Source organism: Canis aureus, chromosome 37 (assembly GCF_053574225.1).
Source record: "Canis aureus isolate CA01 chromosome 37, VMU_Caureus_v.1.0, whole genome shotgun sequence".
Classification (NCBI taxonomy): domain Eukaryota; kingdom Metazoa; phylum Chordata; class Mammalia; order Carnivora; family Canidae; genus Canis; species Canis aureus.
The window spans coordinates 23601713-23622696 of record NC_135647.1 but is presented as its reverse complement, the minus strand read 5'-3'; the positions used below and the strand labels follow the sequence as shown (position 1 = coordinate 23622696).

The 20984-nt window shown below is 45.8% G+C and overlaps 1 protein-coding gene across 4 annotated transcripts in view; it reads right to left on the bottom strand.

The window, feature by feature from the left end:
- Nucleotides 1-20984, bottom strand: part of MYLK4 (myosin light chain kinase family member 4) — a 109096-nt gene that overhangs the window by 59238 nt on the left and 28874 nt on the right. The window lies entirely within an intron of this gene.

Genomic DNA, 20984 nt, shown 5'->3' with positions numbered 1-20984 from the left:
TAGCTCTCAGGGGAGCCTGGCTATTTCTGGGCTCTTCTACACAAAGTTATTTTGACTGTTTCTGATATTCTTTACACTGGCTCTCTGATTTTAAAGATTACCTTGTCCTCCTTTTTATCCCCCTATAGCCAAGAATGATGTTTCTCCTTCTCATCTAGCACCTGGGCTGGTGAACTAGACATGTAAAGGACATTCCTATGGCTGCTCAGTCATCATCATTCTGATGTTGCTGCTCCTGAGAGTCCAGGGGGGTTTGCTCCCTGGGTTAGGGGCTTGTTAAGAGAAAACAACAGGAATCCCAGGAGTTCAGATCTATAGGAGCTGTGAAAGGGTGCTCTGACTTTGAACCAGCTGAGAAGAAACCAAGCAGAAAGACATCTAAAGGTCTTAGTCATAGTCACCCTGTGCTAAGAAACGGAACTGAGAAGGGTCACTGAGAGCCATAACAGAAATCATGGAGAAAAGAAAAAAGCTTTGTTTTCTTTTATCAAGTAAACTCACACTACAGAAATTCATCCTTTAGGCCTTTATGGCCAGTTGCTAAATAATCCAAGGCATTTGAACCTGCTCCACAGTTCATTATTTACTGGAGATCTTGAGGGAATCCATTTCATCATGATAGGGTGAACACAGAGAACACAGTCTGGTCTGTCCAAATTTCTAAGCACTGTATGTGTAGCATAGCAGCTGACAAATGAAAATTCAGTTTATATCTTGATGATGGTTAAGACTGACAGGGAAATCCTCATGGAGAATCCTCTTATTCTATTAAGAAGCATAGTTTTTTTAAGTTAAAATTCACGACACAAACAACTCAAGCTTACTAAAACTATATATAAAAGTAAGAATAGGGGATCCCTGGGTGGCGCAGCGGTTTAGCACCTGCCTTTGGCCCAGGGCATGATCCTGGAGACCCGGAATCGAATCCCACGTCGGGCTCCCGGTGCATGAAGCCTGCTTCTCCCTCTGCCTGTGTCTCTGCCTCTCTCTCTCTCTCTCTGTGTGACTATCATAAATAAATAAAAATTTAAAAAAAAATAAAAAAATAAAAGTAAGAATATATTGTGTAGCTAAGTAAAATGTTAGCATCTTTTGAATTAAATCTTGACCGGCAGAGCACTTTTTAAAATAACCTCGTGTATACGAGGGGAATATAAATCAGAATTCAACACATGTCAGGCTTCAATATAGTAAAAAATCAAAGACTCCTACAGTTTGGTGAAGCATGTGAATGTGTCTCATTCAAACCCCATTTATAACCTCCTTGACAAATAGTGGTCCAGCTCTACAAGCTCACGACTGCATGATCATGTTCCAACATGGAATGAACTCAGTGTTTGGAAGGTCCATTCTTATATACCAAGGTCAGCGTTCCTGGTCTCCTCTCCAAGACCCTGACACTGCGTTTACCAAGGAGCAAGTAGGGGCCATTGATGCTGGGCTGTTTTCTCTTGGCTCACTCCTTTTCCGTTGTACATACTATCAGATGTCTCACGGAGTTGAGGGGCATTAAAGCATTTTTTAAAAGGCTAAGAAATAATCCACATCTCCAATGTATTTAGGAAATGCATAATGCTTGTTCAAGTCCAAAAATGGTGCTGAGACTCTGCAACTATAGAATTGCCAAAAAAAAAAAAAAGGTACCATGTTTCAAGTTACAGACAGATGTAATAAAAAGCAGAGAAGTTGTAGGAGGTGAGAGGAAGGAAGGAGCTCTGGGCACACAAAGCCATAGCCATTTGCCAGGAAATAGTTTGAAGTGTTTGGAGACTGTAGGTGAGTGGTTTTCGTGAAACCAGATCTCAGTGTTAGGTGTCTGCTTAAATAAATTCCATCCTTGGTGCACTCTCCTAGCCATTGAGAAAATTACTCATTCCAACTTAGAAGACACAAAAGCCCTGCCCAGAGTTGTAAGGCCATTATAACAGATGAGAAAGCATCGTGAAAAGTAGGAGTGGCCCAGAGGAACCCCAGACCAAAGTAGCTCTCGCATCCGTGGCTTTTCTTTACTATATAATTAACCAAATGATAACTCAAGCTGAAACAAATTTCTACGTAAATTATCTTAAAACTGGATTATTACCTTACAGCAGGAAAGACCAATTTTGTGGTATATAATACTTTGGAATTATAAATATGTGTCAGATACTGTTACCTACAATGTGGCCCTAGTAAAGTCCACTTTGTAATTTCAGAGAGTATAGATGCAGTTGGGTGGGACCCCAAGGGCCGGGAGAATTGGCTGTTTCTGGTCTCCTTGGCAATCTTTATTAATCTTAAAGAACTGGCTCCATCAACTAAATCAAAATCAATTGCTACAATCCTTTAAAACAAAATACAGTAGATCCACTGTTCTGCCTCAGACACAAAAACTTTGGATTCTACTACTCTAAGAGTCTGGACACAAGGTAGGAGCAAGACACAGGGAAAGACCCACAAGGCTTTGGGGGTAAAATGAAAATTGAGAGCGGTGAGGAGCATGCCAGGGCAAGAGGCTGCCTCAGAGCTGGTGACAGGAAGGCACTAGAAAGCTCTCCTCCTCCTCCAGAGTCTCAGGGACACAACCTACCCCATAGGTGAGTGGGAAGCTGCCCAAGGACAGGCATTCTTTCATAGAAAACAGAAGGCAATGTTGCCAAGTTTAGAATACCTAAGAATCACTAGGGGTTGTACTTAAACATAAAGATCAGAAATTTTGATTTCATGGGTCTGGAACAGAGCTCAGAAATTAAAAAAAAAAAAAAAAAAAAAAAAAGTCACCTGGTTGGTTTGTACCTTTTTTTGTCTTCTGCATCTTATAATGATTCCTATTATTAGCGAGCTTTACCGAGGATTTCACATCAGCCTAATACCGCTCTGATGTAAGCCACCTGAACCCAGTAAATGCTCATTTTTCTTATATTCCACATGCAAGCAAGCCAAGGCCCAGAAGAGTGAAGTAACGACTGACTCCAAGGCCACGTGGCTGGTAATTAGCGGAGCTGGCACCTCGACTTGTAAAGGTGACCCAGGCGCTGCAAAGCCCCCGCCGTAAGGGAAGCGTCAGACAGCAGGGGCAATCCTGGTGCAGCATCCTTTGCTTCTCACTATTCCTTTGAAGGTATTTTTCGCAGGTAAGACGCAGCTGGCACAGTGCAAACTTCCTGTTTCCTGCACAACAGGAGGTTGGTGCCTCACCCCTTCGGAGGGGCCACTTCTCTCATGTACCCACTCATGTGATGTTTGAAGAAAGAGCTTAAAGAGAAGAGGGTGATAATGCCCAGCCTCTGGGAGGGTCAGGCTCTCGTAGCAGGTGCCTTGGCCCACCTGCCTTTCCATCTTACCTTTTGCCACTTCCCGTCTGACCTACGTGCTGGCCGGGCCCTGCTCAAGAACGCATTTCCTTCCACCTGTGACTGTCCTCACTGCCCCAACCCCACTGGCCCGGCCCGTTCCCATCATGCCTGGCCAAGCTGGGGCTCCCGGGGAGGGGGGGGGCGCTGAGGCTGGGGGCCGAGGGGGCTTTCTCCTCCGTCCTGGTTATCAGGCTTCACATCACATTTCTTGATCTTCAAATCAATTCGTCAAGCCCCCACCCCCCCCCGCAGTCAGCAGACTCTCTGGCTTCCTCCACCCATCCGCACCCAATGCCAACAAGGGAGAGCTGGAGAACATTCGTCCACAGTCCCCACGGGCTCCGGCTTCTGCAACTCCGCCTTCTGTTGCTGCCTCTCCACTGAGCTGTCGCAGGGCACTGCACGACAACTGTTGGTCCCTGTGTCGAGCCGTGGGTGCTGGGTGCTCCCACTCCCTCCTCTGTTCCAATTCGCCAACCGCATTCACACCGGGGGTCCCGAGGGCCCAGGGCTTTGGTTCACAACCACAGTCACACCCCGCATCCTGTGTAGCCTTGCTTAGGGCCACACCCCATTATGGTGCAAATAAAACTGCAGGAAGCGCAGAGAAATCTGAATTTCAGATAAGCAATGAGTAACTTTAGGGTATGTCTCATATATCACATAAACATACACAGAAAATGATGCGCTGTTTATCTGAATTTCAAATTTCACTGGGGGTCCTGAACTTTATTTGGCTACCCTACCCTAGCCCCTGCCTACAGCAGTGGGCCAGCCCCCCAGCCCCCAAGGGGAGTTTCTCTTTAGGCCTCCTTGGATACTTTCCAGACTGTAGACTTCAGTTCATCAGATGTGTTTTCATAACTTTGGGGAGAAAAGCGAAGGTCTCATTTTATTTCTTTCTAGGAGGCTCCTCCTCAGGGGCATTTTTCAGCATTCACCCACCAAGACCACTGGGAGAGGAGTTTTTGACACACTACAAAGGAACCCGTTGAAACCTATCCTGGAGGCAGTGGTTTCTGTGATTTTCTTATTTACATAACCCAGAAGGGTTACTCCAGCAATTTCTCCCAGCAGGACCACTGGGCTCAAGACAGCTTTTTACCTCCATCCAGATGGAGATACATTTGGCAAATGCTAGCTTTCCTGCTCCCTAAAGCACTGCCTTCCCAGGAAATACACGAGGCTTTCGCAAATGCATGATTAACATTCTTAAGAATGAGCTCTTAGCAGCTAAACCAGAATGAACGAAGAGCAGACCAAGAACGAGTGCTACGCTCCAGCAAGACGTCCACATCCACATTCGGCGTGTGGCTGCTCTTCTAGGAGGCAACCGGGGTGTGTCCCCTCGTTCTTCTCCCATAACTGATGTCGGCTGACCAAAACATCAGCCCGCAGCGCACACAGAAGAATGTCCCTGCAAACCTGTTCTAGAAGGAACTCTTCTCAAAATGTTGCACAAAAGTCCCCTCCTGGCTCGAAGTGACCCTCGGTTCCAGGAGAACTGCCCAGCACAGAGGGAGAAAGGATGAGGAGACGTGGATAGAAGTCTCAAAAACCCAGTTTTCCTTCATTGCAACATTCAATCGAGAACTCCAAATAGCCACAGGAGCAGGTCCTCACGTGGTTAAAGGCTCAGGCGTTTGCTTAAGAGGCTAATTTTCAGCCCACATTCTCTTACTCAGCACTTTTAATCAAAATAATCAGTCCAGTGTCTGAGGAGGAACAGGGAATGAATAGGGCAGTGTAAGAATCCCTTGTTGCTAATGAAATATTTAAAAATCCAGGACAGGGATGGCCTGTACTATTTAATACAGAGGAGACTCTTACTATGCCCCTCCATACCCTGGTGGGGCTTTTTTTTTTTATTTGCAAGAGGAAAAAAATAGAATTTATGCACCTTAAAAAAATATGAAGTGAAAAATTATCCACTAGCACAGCAAAGACCTATTTCCAGGAAACAGGTTTTAAAAGAAAATTCTTGACGTCCTGAGGTTAAAACCGGGAGGTGTCATGACTTTGAAAGTGAACGATGAAAGAGCCACTGTGTCCAGGTGCAGTACAGGCTCGCCTCGTTTCATCTGTTAAGGGAGGCTGGTTAAATCCCTGGTTGTGGTCCAAAAATATCCTGGCAGTTAGCATCTTGCATTAAAATTTATAAACCACGAAAGACCTTTTCTTAAAGAAAAGTTAATTCAGGCTGGATAGCCTGGAAAAAAAAAAAAAGTATTTAAAAGGGGTAGTCATCAGAAGTGGTTATATGGAAAACTAGAGGTAAGTAATGCTTTTTACTCCCCTAAAACATACTAAAAATATAGCAATAGTAATTTCAGAAGGAAGGGAAATGGCACCAAGTATAATTTCATTTCTAAGAAGTCCCAGGAATGAGCCCTGAAACTGCCAGAATTAACTTTTAGGGGTGACAAAATAATGGTAGGAATATTAGCAGGAAATCAGACCTGTCAAATGGATGGAAACAGGCTGCCCTTCGGTGTCTCCACACCGGGGCCGACTCCAAGGGTCCCCTCTCTCCAGACCTGGGGTAGGCAGGTCTGGAGGGGCGCTCGGCCCTGCTCCATCTCCCTCTGCTGTGCCTCCTTCTTGAGTTCACTTAGGAGACACGCCTTTATTGAGCACCTCCTGTATACTGCCCTGCCCTGCTTTCTTGCTCATCTTGCGGAGGAGCCTGGAGCTCCACATGCTCCCAGAGGCCTGCGTGGATGACTTACTCCAGGTTAGTGAGACGCCCTGGCCTCTGTGCTTCTCCGAACCCTAGTACCCTCTTCGGTGGCCTGACTCCTCTGTGAGCTTGGGGGGGGGGGGGCAGTGGGGAGACGGTTTCTCTTACTCACAGCTCCATCCACACCCCTCCCCATCCACCCGACACACACCGACTGGGGTGCCCAGAGAGGACTGGCGAAATGAATCGACGCTAAACTGTGAATCCAGTGTCACGGGCCTGTTTTATCTGGTTTATCATTTATTCCAGAAGGACTTGGCAATTCGGCTCCAGAGTTCGAGTTTTAAGGGGCTTGGTAAAGAAGAGAAGGTGGCAGCAAGGAGACGGGGGTCATAAGGGTCCCTCCTACACAATGGGCAGGCTGTCGATGGGCAATCTGACCGCTGGCCTGCAGGTGACTCCCCCATTGCATAGACCTAAGCGGGAGCAGAGAAAGCTGCAAACACTCCTCTGCAAGCCCGTCCTGCAGGAGGTCGGCCCGGACCGGCCTGCCGGCTGTGCTTGCAGAATCATAGTCCCCAAGACCAAGCTTGAATTTGCCCAAGCTCGTTTTCTTCCTCATTCATATAATCAGACATTTCAACCTCGACTAAATGATAAGCCTCTAGGGTAACAGTAACAATAATGTTAATGTGAGCTCCCATTTATGGAGTGTTCACTGTGTATCAGGCGGAGCGCTAAGTGTTTTACACACATTCTGTACGTATCCTGCACAGCAGCCAGCATGAGAGCAATATTATTAACCCCATATTTCAAATACCTACTCAGCAAGCTATCGGAATTGACATAAGTCCATCAGCTAATCACGATGGGCACCGTAAATCCCATTTCTTTGGCCTCCTCTGAATATCCTAGCAGGTATTGGGGTACTCAGGAAGCATTTCATAAATCTTTTCCAGCTGGCCTGAGCAGAACAGTACAACTCCTTGCATTTCTGGTGACAGTGATTCCCACCTGGGCCCACACACACAGCCAGAACCCATCTGAGCTGGACCCTGGTCTTGACAGAGTTTATTGGCCAGCTCCGCAGTGACCCTAGGAGTGCCGTTCTGTGCCAGGCCATGCGGAGTGAACCCTGAAAGCTGCTGGAGTCTCAGGACGGGGTGGAATCAACATTCTGGGAGGTCAGTGGAATCTTTATTGCTAATGCCATAAAACTGAAAATCTAGAGGGTTTTGCAAGAATGGCCAAAGGGACTGCGCTGGTGCTTCATTTCTACCGAGAGTAACCTCACACCGAAGGTCTGGGCTTCACTCCACCTGACCTTGGCTGTTCCTCCCGAACATTCTTTCATTTACAACCTTCCTTGACCCTCTGTCCTCAACTGCTCTCTCAATCTATTTGTGGTTGTGTTTAGGGCTAAGAACACGGGAGTTGGATTTCATTCAGTGTCTCAAATACATTCAAGGAAGGCTTACTTTATTATAATTATTTAGACAGGGACAGGCCCTCCTACCTGCTTGCACATCATGCAAAAGGATTCTCAACTCAATCCTTCCTTAAAACTTTTGTATTATATCTTCATTTTTTAAGATTTTATTTATTTAGTCATGAGAGACACAGAAAGAGAGGCAGAGACACAGGCGGAGGGAGAAGCAGGCTCCCTGCAAGGAGCCCAATGTGGGACTTGATCCCAGGACCCTGGCGTCACACCCTGAGCCAAAGGCAGACGCTCAACCACTGAGCCACCCAGGCGTCCCTGTATTATATCTTCTTTTCAGATTATTTTTGATCTGTTGGTTTCACCCCGGATGAATCCTCTTTTGCGACCCTAACTACCTATTAGGTCTTCTACCCAACTGTGAAGAAGCCAGCCCTCTCTCTTCTCTCACTGGGTATGAGAGAATCAAATTTTTAATCCTGCAAAACATTACTTGTCTTAGCCTTGATGCAACTGATACAAAGATTGAAGAGTTAACGGTGGACATGGAAATATATATGTAAAAACTATAGTTTCCCACAATGTTCCATGAATTCATAATCCCCAGAGACCAAACAAACACTAGGAAGGCCAAGAAGCTCTATAATATCAGCTGACAGGTAGGCAGATCGACTCAGAACAAAAATCATCTAATATGTGTGTATTATTATCACCTTATTGTGTAGAGAAGGAAACTCAAGTGGTCACGAGACTAAGCTGTAAGAGGTAGAGATGATGAGTCCTCAGGCCGGAGTTCAGTGTATTTTTATAGTCACAACATCACCTTCTTAGTTGCCAACCGGCACCTGCTGACACGAACAAGTTTAGGGTTAGAAGAAGGCAAGGGAGCACTTCCCCAGAGCGGGGCTAACCACACCTCTCATCAAAGTCCCCCGAAGGGTTATTAGAAACACAGATTCCCAAGCTCCCCTCATGGAGATACTGCCTCCGGGGCTTCCGAGGGGATGGGGATCTGGACGTTCACCAAGCCCCCCAGGTGATTCTCATCCTCAAGACAGTTTGGGAACTACTGCCTTCGAACAGCGTCTCTCATCCCAGATAAACAAATCATCAGAGTTACATAACGTGCTCAGAGTCAAGGTCATGCATCTACCGTGAGTGGCAAAGGCCAGATGGACCCACTAACTCCAGACACCAATGATCTTGCCACGTGACCCTGAGAGCTTCTGAACCGAAAGCCATCCTAAAACCAGCGACGGTGCAATACACTGGGTCCGGCTGCTCCACACCACAAGGACTCGCGTCTACGTGCTCGAAAGCACCTGCAGAAGTAACCCGTTGCCAGATAGACTCTCACAGAGGAGTCCTTTACTCAGCACATATGTGGCTTTCAATTAAACCGCCTGTTGCTTTGCCGACGAGAACAGACCAAGGGATTTCCATGACGCAGAGTCCCATCAGAGGGCGACAACCTCCCGGATGGGCAAGGAACTTGATGTCCACGCCTGTCTCTGAGAGGACCAGAGTGACCTTCGCAGAGAAAGCAAGCCATTCCTGGCACTTCACATGCTCTCTCACCCAGCTAATCTCACTGGCCAGAATGCAAGCTTCATATTTTGTCTGCCTGGGAATCTAATGGAAAGAACTATTATTAGACATATTTATTTTATCAAGGAAAATATTCTCATAAAATGTTCAAGAAAGGATATTGCCTGGTTCCCAAGAAGCAGCCGGAGAGACCCCTTGGAGGATACACACATACACGTATATGTCCTGAATACACATGCATGTGTATGCGTGTAAAACACATATATATTACTTAGGTAAGCATATACTCATAAGGGCAATAATAAATGTTTATTTTCCTTTCAGCAATTTTTTGCAATAAACCAATTAACCCTTCACTTTTCAATTGTGGGAGGTGACGAATATTCTAGTGCATCTCAGACGTCAATATGCATGTGAATCATCCAGGGACCTTATTAAATGCATTCCTTTTTAGTAGGTCTGGGTGGGACCTAAGAGTCTGTATCTCTAACAAGTTCCCAGGAGATGCTGACAAGTCACAGATGCTTTGAACAATAAGATTCTGGTTTTTGGCAAATGACCATCTTCATCGCACGTAAACAGCAACCATTAAGGATTACACTATATAAAAGCAACAAAAAATAAATAAAAACTGTGTTCAGATTGGCTTACTTTTTATTGGATAATTAACTCCAAAAAGGGCTTCAGAATCTATGCAATGTCCCTTGCATATAATCATAAACAACTTTCACTCAATTTTATTAGAGCCATTTCAGAGTACAAGTGGATGGACAGATTTTGACTTGAAAGAAGGACGAAGCAGACTGCGTTGTTCTTCAGAAGGAGGCAGAGAGCACCCAGAACTTGGTATTCTCTTTTTGCAGACACTCTGATCTGGGAGTAAATGAAGAATGCTGGAGTATATCAGATCACACTGATCTCTCAAAATTGACTCTGCCAGCCTCGAAATGATTAAAGTCTCATTCAAGCACATCCTCTTGGAAATTTCGGGGAAAATGTCAAACACCAATATCATTCCAAATATTCTTCTATGTGGAATTCTACTCACTACTTCATTTAAGTGTTTGACATACGTATATTAATAATTATCTTCGCATCTAAGGCTTAAAATATGAAATTGTTCCTAAAATGTGTTGGTGATAACTAGAGCACAAATGGAAATGGACATGCATAACCCAGTTGCTAAGATGGAAATGAAGAAATCTAGGGAATAATCCCATTGGGAAGGAGCCCAAGTTTTTTAGGAGCAAAGGCCCAACCTATAAGACAATTATTACCAGAAAGGACACGAAAATTGCCACACACCTGTTATTTAAATGGTGTAAAGGATGATGTAGTCAAGGCAAGCTTGGTGGGGGCGGGGAGGAGGTGGGATGTCAGATTAGAATCAACTATGGTGGGATTTAAATCTGACCTTGAAGGACAAGAAGGATTTCTAAAGGTAGAGAAGAGGAGGAAGAATGAGGGAAGGCATGGTGAACATAAAGAAGTGGGAGCAGATATTGGATGTGCCAGGCACCAAGCTACTTGCTAACAGATGGATGAGCTAACGTAATCCTCTCAATTATTCTGCAACGTAGGCATTCTGACCCATGATGCTGAACCAGGGACAGACATTCAGGTTAAATGACTAAGGTCACACAGCTGGTAAGGGGTCCTATGAGGATCTGAATCTGGGTCTATTTGATACCAGAGTCAATAATGGATCCTCTCTAAACCAGCATTCCCCAAGGTACATCCTATGGCACCCTGAGATGTGAATGAGTCAGGAAACAGAAGAGTTCAGTGGCCAGATGAATTCCGAAAGCTCTTAGGATAGATGAGAATGCTAATAATGTTTCAGATAATGTTTCATTCATTTATTGAATGTTTCCCATGGGCCTGGTTGAAATGGCTGTGCTGTGTTAACGGGGGACCTCTCAGAGCTTTTAATGTTGTAACATGCATTGAGAATTTCCAATCTGATGTTGGGGAATAGCATTAATCATCCCACATAGGATGATATGATCATGCAAACCCAGAGATTAAAGTAGAATAATTGGAAATAGACCAATAGGATTCAATTAGAGGTCATTATCTTTCGGAGTCAAGGATTATGTCTGATGACTTCCCATTCTTCCCTTCATCCCCCAGTAACTTCACCGGGAGATACAGCCCTGTTGGTCAACTGTGTGTGGCCCCCTGAGCTTGGCCCCAGGGATGGTTCTCGGGGAACAGGGTCGGAGAATTGAGAGGTAGGGAACACAGCTTCTCTGGTGGCATCCAACAGCTAGACAAGTCGGGGGTAGTCATTCGCTATTCGAAATATCAAGAGATGAAGGTGCCGGACAGGACACCAGTGGCGCCTCCTTCCTCTTTTGTCATATCACTGGTGGTACTTGCTATAATTTGAGAGTTGGTAAATCTTTGCCCGCTGTAGCTGTGCCAGGTTCGGCTGAGCCACACATTGCCTGGCTCTGTGGCATATTGAATAATATGTGTCCGATAAAATAAACACCCTCTCCCTTCTCTCGTGTTCTATCAAGCCCATCTTACTAAATCCTTCTCCACGTCAGATACAGTTGACCTTTGAACAACGTGGGGTCGGGGCTGCTGACACAGTCAAAAATCCACGTATGACTTTTGGCTCCCCCAAAACTTAGTTACCAATAGCCTACTGTTGACCAGAAGCCTTATCAATAACCTAACAGCCAATTAACATATATTTTGGGTGCAGTGTGCTGTATCATTACAATGAAGTTATTTTAGCTTATCATTTTCCAGCCTTACTATATGTTGCAGAGGATCGTTAGCTCCAGGATATTCTCTCCTGGCTTCTGCTGTTGCATGGACCTACACGTGCAGATGCCAGACTGCAGCCCCAAGACGCGGTTCCTACAATGAGCAGGATCTGTGACCTCCCCGCACTGCCGCAGTGATGCTTGCAGGCTCTCCCCACTAGAGGACACTGTTGCATCGCACTTCCAGAGAAGAGCCAGCCTGTGTCGAGCAGAGGAAACCCGACTTTTTATCCAACCACTCTGGCTGGGTTTGCACAGAGCAATAGAACAAATAAGCAAAACAATCACCGAATGTAAATTATATTTCAGATAATGTGGAGAGAATACAAACTGTCCCTAGAGGGGACCCCTGGGTGGCTCAGCAGTTTAGCGCCTGCCTTCAGCCCAGGGTGTGATCCTGGAGTCCCAGGATCGAGTTCCGCACTGGGCTCCCTGCATGGGGCCTGCTTCTCCCTCTGCCTGGGTCTCTGCCTCTCTCTCTCTGTGTGTCTCTCATGAATAAATAAATAAAATCTTAAAAAAAAAAAAAAAGACTGTCCCTAGAAAACTCATCAAGGATGATTTGCTTTCGAATATTTCCCGTCTCATCCAAAAAAAATTAAAATCCAGCTCCATTTTCTTCAAATAAATGCGATTCTCTTTTTCAAGTGATTGGGCAAGCTAACCCCAGAAGAGATATCATGGTCTTTAGTTATACGACTATAACTGAGCAACTACCTGATGTCATTAAACCTCAGTTTACACATCTATAAAATGGAGGTAATAATTATACAAAGTCATTGAACCATTGAGGATTAACTGAGATGCTGGATGAAAAGTTCTTAACGTAGTGCGTGGGGCCCACTAAGCAGTCACTATTATCTGTGGACCCAATCAGGGTGCTGCCTACAAGGTTTAAATGAGTTCTTATTTGGAAATTGCTTAGAACGGGGTCTGGCACACAGTGAGGGCCACTCACAGGCTTGTTCAATAAATAAATAAATAAGTAGACCCAAGTTAAAGCCTAAATCCTAAACAGGTAAATGCAAACACAGCCTTAAGAATGTAGAAACCTACCTATGTTGTCATATTAATTCAACATACTTATTCTTGAAGATTGGGACCTAACACAGGTCATTATGCATTTTTGAATTTCTAAATAACTACAGATTGCCAAGTGGCCTAAAGGGAGATCCTAACATAAAACATCTCTAGTACGGGGAGCTCAGACTCAACAGAAAAAGAGCCATTTGCAACCTAAATGCATATTCTGTGTTTACCCTTAAATGAGGAATCACGTTTCTTCTGATTCTGCCTCTTTTTGACACATCGGTGAACATCAATGCGTGAAACTGCTTGTGTCCCTGGGTTTCAAGTATCTACCCTCCAAACCAGGGTCGTAGTCTGCGACAACTACGGGATAGTCCCAGTGTCCTCCTGCAATAGAAACTCAGTAATTCTTTATTGAGTAGATTAATATAGAACGTAAGCACAACTATCTAAATAACTTTGATACAAGCTGATTAAATACATTTACATTCCTGCTTCATCAAGTACCTTTTTTTTAAGGAAGACTGGCTCTTTTAAAAACAAAACAGAACAGGGCAGCCCGGGGGCGGGGGGCCCAGTGGTTTAGCGCCACCTTTGGCCCAGGGCGTGATCCTGGGGCCCCGGGATCGAGTCCCCCGTCGGGCTCCCTGCTTGGAGCCTGCTTCTCCCTCTGCCTGTCTCTCTCTCTCTCTCTCTGTGTCTCTCATGAATAAATAAATAAAATCTTAAAAAAAAAAAAAAAACAGAACAAAAGTTTCAACTGTCTGCTGGTGAAAAATGCAATGATTACCAGGACACAATAATGCCTTATTTTGTGCTGAGGTGCTAGCAGTTTCGCCCACCGTTGCCTGTTTATCATCAGTGCAAATGTCAATGCAGTGGAAAGGCCAAGAATTTGAATTACTATGAAAATAGTTTTGGACTTGCAGACCTCTGAAACAGTCTTAGGGTTCCTCTGGGGGTTCCAAGGATTTCACTTTAAGAACTGCTGGCCTAGTGGCTGATGTTCCAATGAAAGACAGTGCTGAACAGGGTAGGTTCATCAAGTGTTCCCCTTGCCTGTTCCATCCCCTTGCTTCTCTTCCTCCAGCAGTTTGGGAAAACACCCAGGGCTGCTGGGACCTTCCTTAAGGTTTCAGCTGGGATGGGTGATGAGCACTTTCTGAGGCCACACTTGTGATACTTTCTGGAGAACTGAAGGGATATGAGTGCAAAGGCCTCCGGCAGATTCTAGAAGACTTAGAAGCTCCAAATAAAATATTCAGCTCCTGCTAGTTCCTCCCCTCTTATCCTCCAGTGTCCAAGGGAGCTCAAAACCCCTTTCAGAATCAGAAACCATCCTCTAGACCAAATATATGCTAGAGACAAAGATGTCCAAGCTACAAGTGGGACCCTAGAATGACAGATGCTCTGGACTAGAGTGATAGAACAATGCTCGCAGAGGTTGATTATTATGCTTCCTCAGAACTCTGCAGCTTAAAAACTCCACGGGTATCCCTTCTCACTCCATAGAGCAACACTCAACGTAGAATCGTATGGCTGGGGGTGCCTGGGGGGCTCCGTCGGTTCAGCATCCGACTTGATTTCAGCTCAGGTCATGATTCAGGGTCATGAGGTGGAGCCCTGCATGGGGCTTCCCACTCCGTGGGGAGATTGCTTAAGGTCTCTCTCTCTCCCTTTCCCTTTGCCCCTCCTTCTGCTCGCACTTTCCCTCTCTAAAATAAATAAATAAATAAATATATCTTTTTTTAAAAAGAATTGGATGACTGGATATGGGGAAATGCTATTATAAAAGCATTTATATTGCATAGAAGGTAAAGTCATTCTCAAGGACACAGGAAAAATACAGTTATGAATTAAAATCTTGTCTCTATAATTCATTTCTGTACTTACCCCTCACCCCAATTAGTTCCGATAAGCCTCAAACCATATAAAAAGTAAAACAGAAAAAAAGAAATCTACATTTTTTTTTTCACTGCTTACATTTGGGATGCCAACACTAGAAGCTAAAGGTCTAGTAGACAAATCAGAGGTTGGGCTCACACACCCTTCATTCCAGCCTAGTGGTTGCCTTGCTTTAGAATTTTCTGACACCTGGCCACTGACGGGAGCATTAAACCTGCTCTGTCACAGTCTGAGCCTTCTTACTGGGCTCCTTGCAGCTCAGATTCCCAGCTCCGGAGTTGAAGCCTTGGGGGAATTGTTCATAAAGGGAGAGCCTGAGGCGCAGGAAAGTTAAGAAGACAGGATGCTCCTGCCTAGAAAGAGGTGGTGCCAGGCAAGATGCCAGTGGGCCTGGCTGTTGGCCAGCCATCCTTTGAGGCAGACCTGCAAGACTTGAAAAGCTGCCCTGCTCTGGGCGGAGCCGACCTGGGATACCTGCTGTGCTGTGCCTGCTGGGAAACGGCCAACAGGGAACCTTAACAGCAATCATGCAAAGTGCTGCCCACCTGCTCGCCCAAAAGGGCTGGCGCTAATAAAACAAAACATGCAAAGAGCAATATGGAAAACAGGGCTGGAAGGGTAATTCTGACCTTAGGAAAGATCAGTTCCTCCATGTAATGACTCTTGGGCAAGTCCAGTTTACCTCTCTTGGACTTTGAGTCCTCCTTTCAAAAAAGGATTGGAATGAGCTGACCACCAAAGGCCCCTTAAGAACTATGTTTCTAGGTTCCTAATCTTTGAGTCACAGCCTCCTTCCTAGGGCACAGGTCTTTAGGGTCCCATTCATTATGGAAATGCCACAATTACCTGGGCTCATCAGAACCCCTGAGTGGATGAAGCCACGAGCCGTGGATTATACTGCAGGTGTGTGCAGGTGTATCCAAATGAGCACATATCATTCCTACATAATCAATGGACTAGCAAATCGGACACTCTTCCTGAGGTCAAAGGTGTAAATGAGGTTCAAGCATGTGGGACGCCCTTGGAAACCAGCGATCACCTGCATGCAACTGAAAGTGCCAGGGGGTCAGTCACCCGATAGGACAGCTCTTGACCAGTGGGGATGAGCCAGTGAATCAGTGTTATCAGCCCCCCAGTCCTAGGGGTGGACAGCTCTGAGGCCATCCTACCTGATAGTAGTCAGCTTAGCAATGTGAGGTGCTGGGTCTCTTTCCTTCTCTATTTCACACTCCTCAGGCCACCACTTCTACTTGCTGAAGTCAGTTCCAAAAACAAACAGTCTAAACATGTGCTTTTGTCTCAGTTCTGCCTTCTGATGGGACTTCAAGAGCAACAAAGTGGAGAACACGGGTCCAGGCACGTAAGAAGAGTTGCATAGACTTTACCTACTATCAATTTTCCGTGTATCTGCTACCTAGAGGGAAGACTTTGGATGTCTCTTCTCTCCACTGCTGTCTGCTTATCATCAGCTTCCCCAGTCTTTGTTATTGTCACTACACAGTGAGCAGAAAATGAGAAATAGAGTTGAAAGTATCAAGTGGCACAGGCAAAAAGCCTGAAAGAGCTTCCTGAGTCTAGGTGTCTAGAGACTGAAGTGGGATCACCTCAGTGTTAGGGATTTGGGGTGATTTTAGGTTGTAAATGAATAAAACATTTTTAAAATGTATGTGTGTATTACTGTGTATTTGAAAAATCTATAATAAATATTAAAAATCTATAACATCAAAACCATGATTTCACTCTATTGTTGCTTTTGCAAAAAACTTTTAAATGACTTGATATGTGAAAATATTGATAGAGGTTAAAGAGGTTAAAGCAGCATGCAGATACAGCAAAAGCCATGAAGGTGGTATGTGAACAACTCTGGGAAACACTGATAGCTCAATATGCTTTTTACTATAATGTTGTAGGTGAGTTTCGTTATCAAGTATGCTAAGCATTTTCCTACTTAAGAAAACAGACTTGATTTGCAGTATTTATGTTTTTTACTATATTGCCTTAACTTCTAGAGAAAATGAGATATTTTTCTCATATTATAACACATATTGTAAAACTTTAATTACCCTGAGGACCTGAAATGACACAAACAATATGACTTATCTGTGTGTTTGATCTAGGACACCCAGAACTTTACATGGGCAAGTAAAGCATTTTATATACATTTATACCCAATGTATTGGGAAAAATCTTTCAGTTGTTTTATGTTCCATGGATATCCCTATGCCTGTATTACAAACACAACATTTTTATGTTCTATGGATGCAGAGTACATTAATATGACAATTAGGACTCTCTGATGCTCCTATAAAAGCCATTTTCTATAACTTCTGCACTTGCAGGAATTTCTAAGACAATAGATTGTCCACATTTCTAAATAACCATCAACAATGGGGGAAAAAAGTAATAGGATACAAAATCTAACTTAAGAGACGTTTTCTTAACAGTTAAAAAGTTGCAAAGACTTTTTGAAATACATACCCACAACACTCCCAATTAGCCCATATATCTTGTTGACCTTGTCTCTGGGAAACACTAGAGGGCTACGTTCTGAGAGCTTGAGTGAATAACTCATTCTTTTCCATATAGAAGATGAAAGCCCTAGTGGCATTTCCCCTAGGAGATCGGTTAAGCAGCCAAAAATGAGTAATGCTCGGACAACAGTGACCAAGCCTGAAAACACAAACCTAATGGTGACATGAGGTCAGACCTAAAGAGATTAGAATGTTTTATGATCTTACTTTAAAAAAAAAAAGTCCGTTCCTGTCTATCCATCTTTCTCCCATCTCTTTTACCTTGTCCTCAACTAAGATAGATCAGATAATAAACCACCCCAAGGTCTGGCGACTCCTGTGAACGTGGACTTAACTTACTGAGTCAGGGTCCCAGGGAAAGGCTCAGGGCCACTGTGAAAGCCTGGAGCTCTCCGTCCTCCAGCACCACCAGGATGCTGCTGCTGAGCTGGTGGTTTCTTGTTGAGTAAACATAAAGCAGGCATCTGCTTACGGGGACACGGATATGCTGCCCAGCTCCCCTAGAGAAATGCGCATTCTCAATAAGGGTAATATCACCCCCCAAGGAGGTAAAATAGTTCTTTAGGGGGGAGTGAAAAAAAAGTGCATTCTTTTTATATATAAAGCACAGATACACCTGTAATATGTACACAGGTACATGGTATATCCGTGGTGTTAAGATTTCAAGAGAGGGGCTCCAGGAGGGGGAGAAAAGCCTAAAAGCCCTTCGAGGGGAGGAGATGGTAATAAAACAAAGCTGAAGCACAGCACACGGCTGTAAATCCCCTTCATGTGATTCAGGCTGGTGTCTGTAGTACCTTCCAGAAGGTTTTATACCGCCTTGAAAATAACGTATTTTATGCTAATTGAGAAAAGAATGAAATCCGTGGGGAGAGCTGTTCACCCAGACATGAACACCCTCTCTTGGGAAGGGCTAAAATCCCGAGAATCTGCATTATTTCTCTTCTTTTGGAATTGTACTATCGTCCCCACCAAATTCCATTCCTGGAATAGCTGCGGCATCACGTGAAAGGCTGAGCCGGCAAGGGCTCCAGGGGAGGGGCGCACAGGCCGGAGGGCTCCCCAGGGGAGGCGGCCCCTCCTCGGATTCTGCTTTTTGCCATAGATGTGATGGGGGGGGGGGAGGCGTGGAAGTTTTGCTTTTGTGTCATTTCATCTTCATAATTAGGTCGTATACGCAGGAAGGGGTTGGAAGGAGGCTGACGTTGTTCAGCCCCCAGGACAGAAGTGGACGGCCGCCTTCCGCATGCACCAGGAGGGGCTGCTCTGGGTTCCCCGAGGATGGGGCAGGTGTTTGGAATGTTGAGATGTGCCACATGTCCCTCGGGCCACCCGCTCCTCGGCGGGGAGTCTTGGGCACCGTTAAGAGGGCCGCGCCCTCCTCCCCTTGGCAGGCACCGCTCCCTGCTGGAAACCGAGCGTGCAAGGGGGACTAGCGCAGCTAGAGGATGTCCTAGTTAACAGCGAGGTCACTACCTGCGTGTCCTCCGGGGCAGCGGCCTGCCTGCGACCTCCGGGCCATCCCGCACTGGCACACACGCCGCAGGACGGGAGGCGAGGCGAGGCACACGCTACCTGCGGGCCAGGTGCCTTTTCTTCTGAGCGCCAAGTGCAATCTCAGCTGTGGAAGAGGCTGGGCTGACGTGCCCCTCGCCCCCCGACCTAGCACAGGGCCTGGCACAGGCTTGACACGTTCTAGCCAGCGTGATCTCCAGGAGCGGCTGTGCAAGAGGCTGGGCTGATGTGCCCCTTGCCCCCCCCCCGCCACCTAGCACAGGGCCGGGCACGTGCTCATGACACACTCCAGCCAGTGCGATCTCCAGGAGCAGCTGGGCAAGAGGCTGGGCTGACGTGCCCCTCGCCCCCCTACCCAGCACAGGGCCTGGCACATGCCCGACTCGCTCCGGCCGAGGAGCGGCACAGGCCCCTGCAGGCCCCTGCGATGCGGGCTTCCAGCTCCACGATCAACAGATCCTCGGCCTCTTTAAAGGAAAACTCCGAGGGCCTGTGTGACAGATCCCAAACAGGTGTAGGGCCAGAGGGACACTCGCTGGTGACAACTGACACCAACTCAGATGCGCTTGTCCCCGGTTCAAGGACGATTAGCACCACAGAAAGGGGCATCTGCCCGGAGGGGGGCCGCTGCCAGAGAGCTCTTTCCTGCCCTACGGGTGAGGAGCAGAGACGGGGGTGCGAAATGCAACTTTAAACATCGCAGAACCGCCCCCCTCGCCACGTTATTTTGATCTCTAAGCAACTCATTGGGAGCACCACTGATGTACGATGTCACGGCGGTCAGTCAGGAAATGCCATCTGCCGTTAGGCTCGCCAACTGCCATCAAAACAGGGAGAGCCGCGCTTTGCTCCAACCCACTCTATCCTATTCACATCCTGCCGATAAATATTTTGTTTTGTTTGGTCTTTGGAGCATTGGTAGCAGGCATTTCAACATTCTGCCTCTGTCGGGGCCGCCCTTATTTCTCCCCCGACAGCACCGCCTTACCTCCTGGTTGGGACCATGCCTTTCAGGTGGGGGTTAGGTACCAGGGTCCTATAGGGAGGTGGGGGGAAGCCAAAGGACAAGGAGGTTGGGTATTAAAAAGTAGGTATGTGTATAATCAGTGAAGGAGGGCAAAGCGGGGGGGGGGGGACAACCAAATGGGAGAGTAGAACTTCACTTGTCTGGCCCTTCTGTCTTTTATTAAACAAATAAAGTGTGTGTGTGTGTGTGTGTGTGTGTGTATTAAACAGTAAATTGTATCTAAGAGAAGTGTGGCAGGGGGCTATTTATACAGGTAATGGAGAACTAACTAAAGAAGAAAACCTGGGGGACGCTCAGGTGGCTCAGTGATCAAGCATCTGCCTTCGGCTCAGGTCATGACCCTGGGGTCCCGGGATCAAGTCCCACATTGGGGAGCCTGCTTCTCCCTCTGCCTGTGTCTCTGCCTCTCTCCGTGTGTCTCTCAGGAATAAATAAATTAAATATTTTTAAAAAAGAAAGAAGAAGGGCAGCCCGGGTGGCTCAGCGGTTTAGTGCCGCCTTCAGCCCAGGGCATGATCCTGGAGACCCGGGATCGAGTCCCGCATCAAGCTCCCTGCATGGAGCCTGCTTCTCCCTCTGTCTGTGTCTCTGCCTCTCTCTCTCTCTCTCTCTCTCTGTGTGTGTGTGTGTGTGTGTCGTGAATAAATAAATAAAATCTTAAAAAAAAAGAAAAGAAAGAGGAAAACCTGTATTTGACTATATAAAAATGATACTAATTATAGTTATGAGAGTCATTGATCGTTTATGAGTACTTGGTAAGCTCATCACTTGTATGTAGCAGGTTAATTTTCTTGTGTTTTAGTCTATTTCAACACCATAATATGTGGGTTTAGGCCGTTTTATTATGGCATATCTGCTAAAAAGCTTTAGAACTCTACACGATTTAGGGGATTTGAACACCCTTTAGACTATAATAAAATGAGAAAAGTCATTAGGAAACAGAATAAAAAGGGAAGTAGAAAAATGAGGTGAACAAAACAGAGGAGAAAAGTGGAATGTGCGGCATTTAACAAATTCAACAAAAAATAGAGGAAAAGAAAGAAGATAGCTAAAATTAACCTAACGGAAGAAAAACAAGTGACAGAGGAAAACCCAGTTAAGAGCGCGAAAAGAAAAAGAGTGAGCTTTACCAGCCTGGACAAGGGGGTAAAGACTCTTCTAGAAATAAATTACTCTTCAAAGCTTCAAAACGA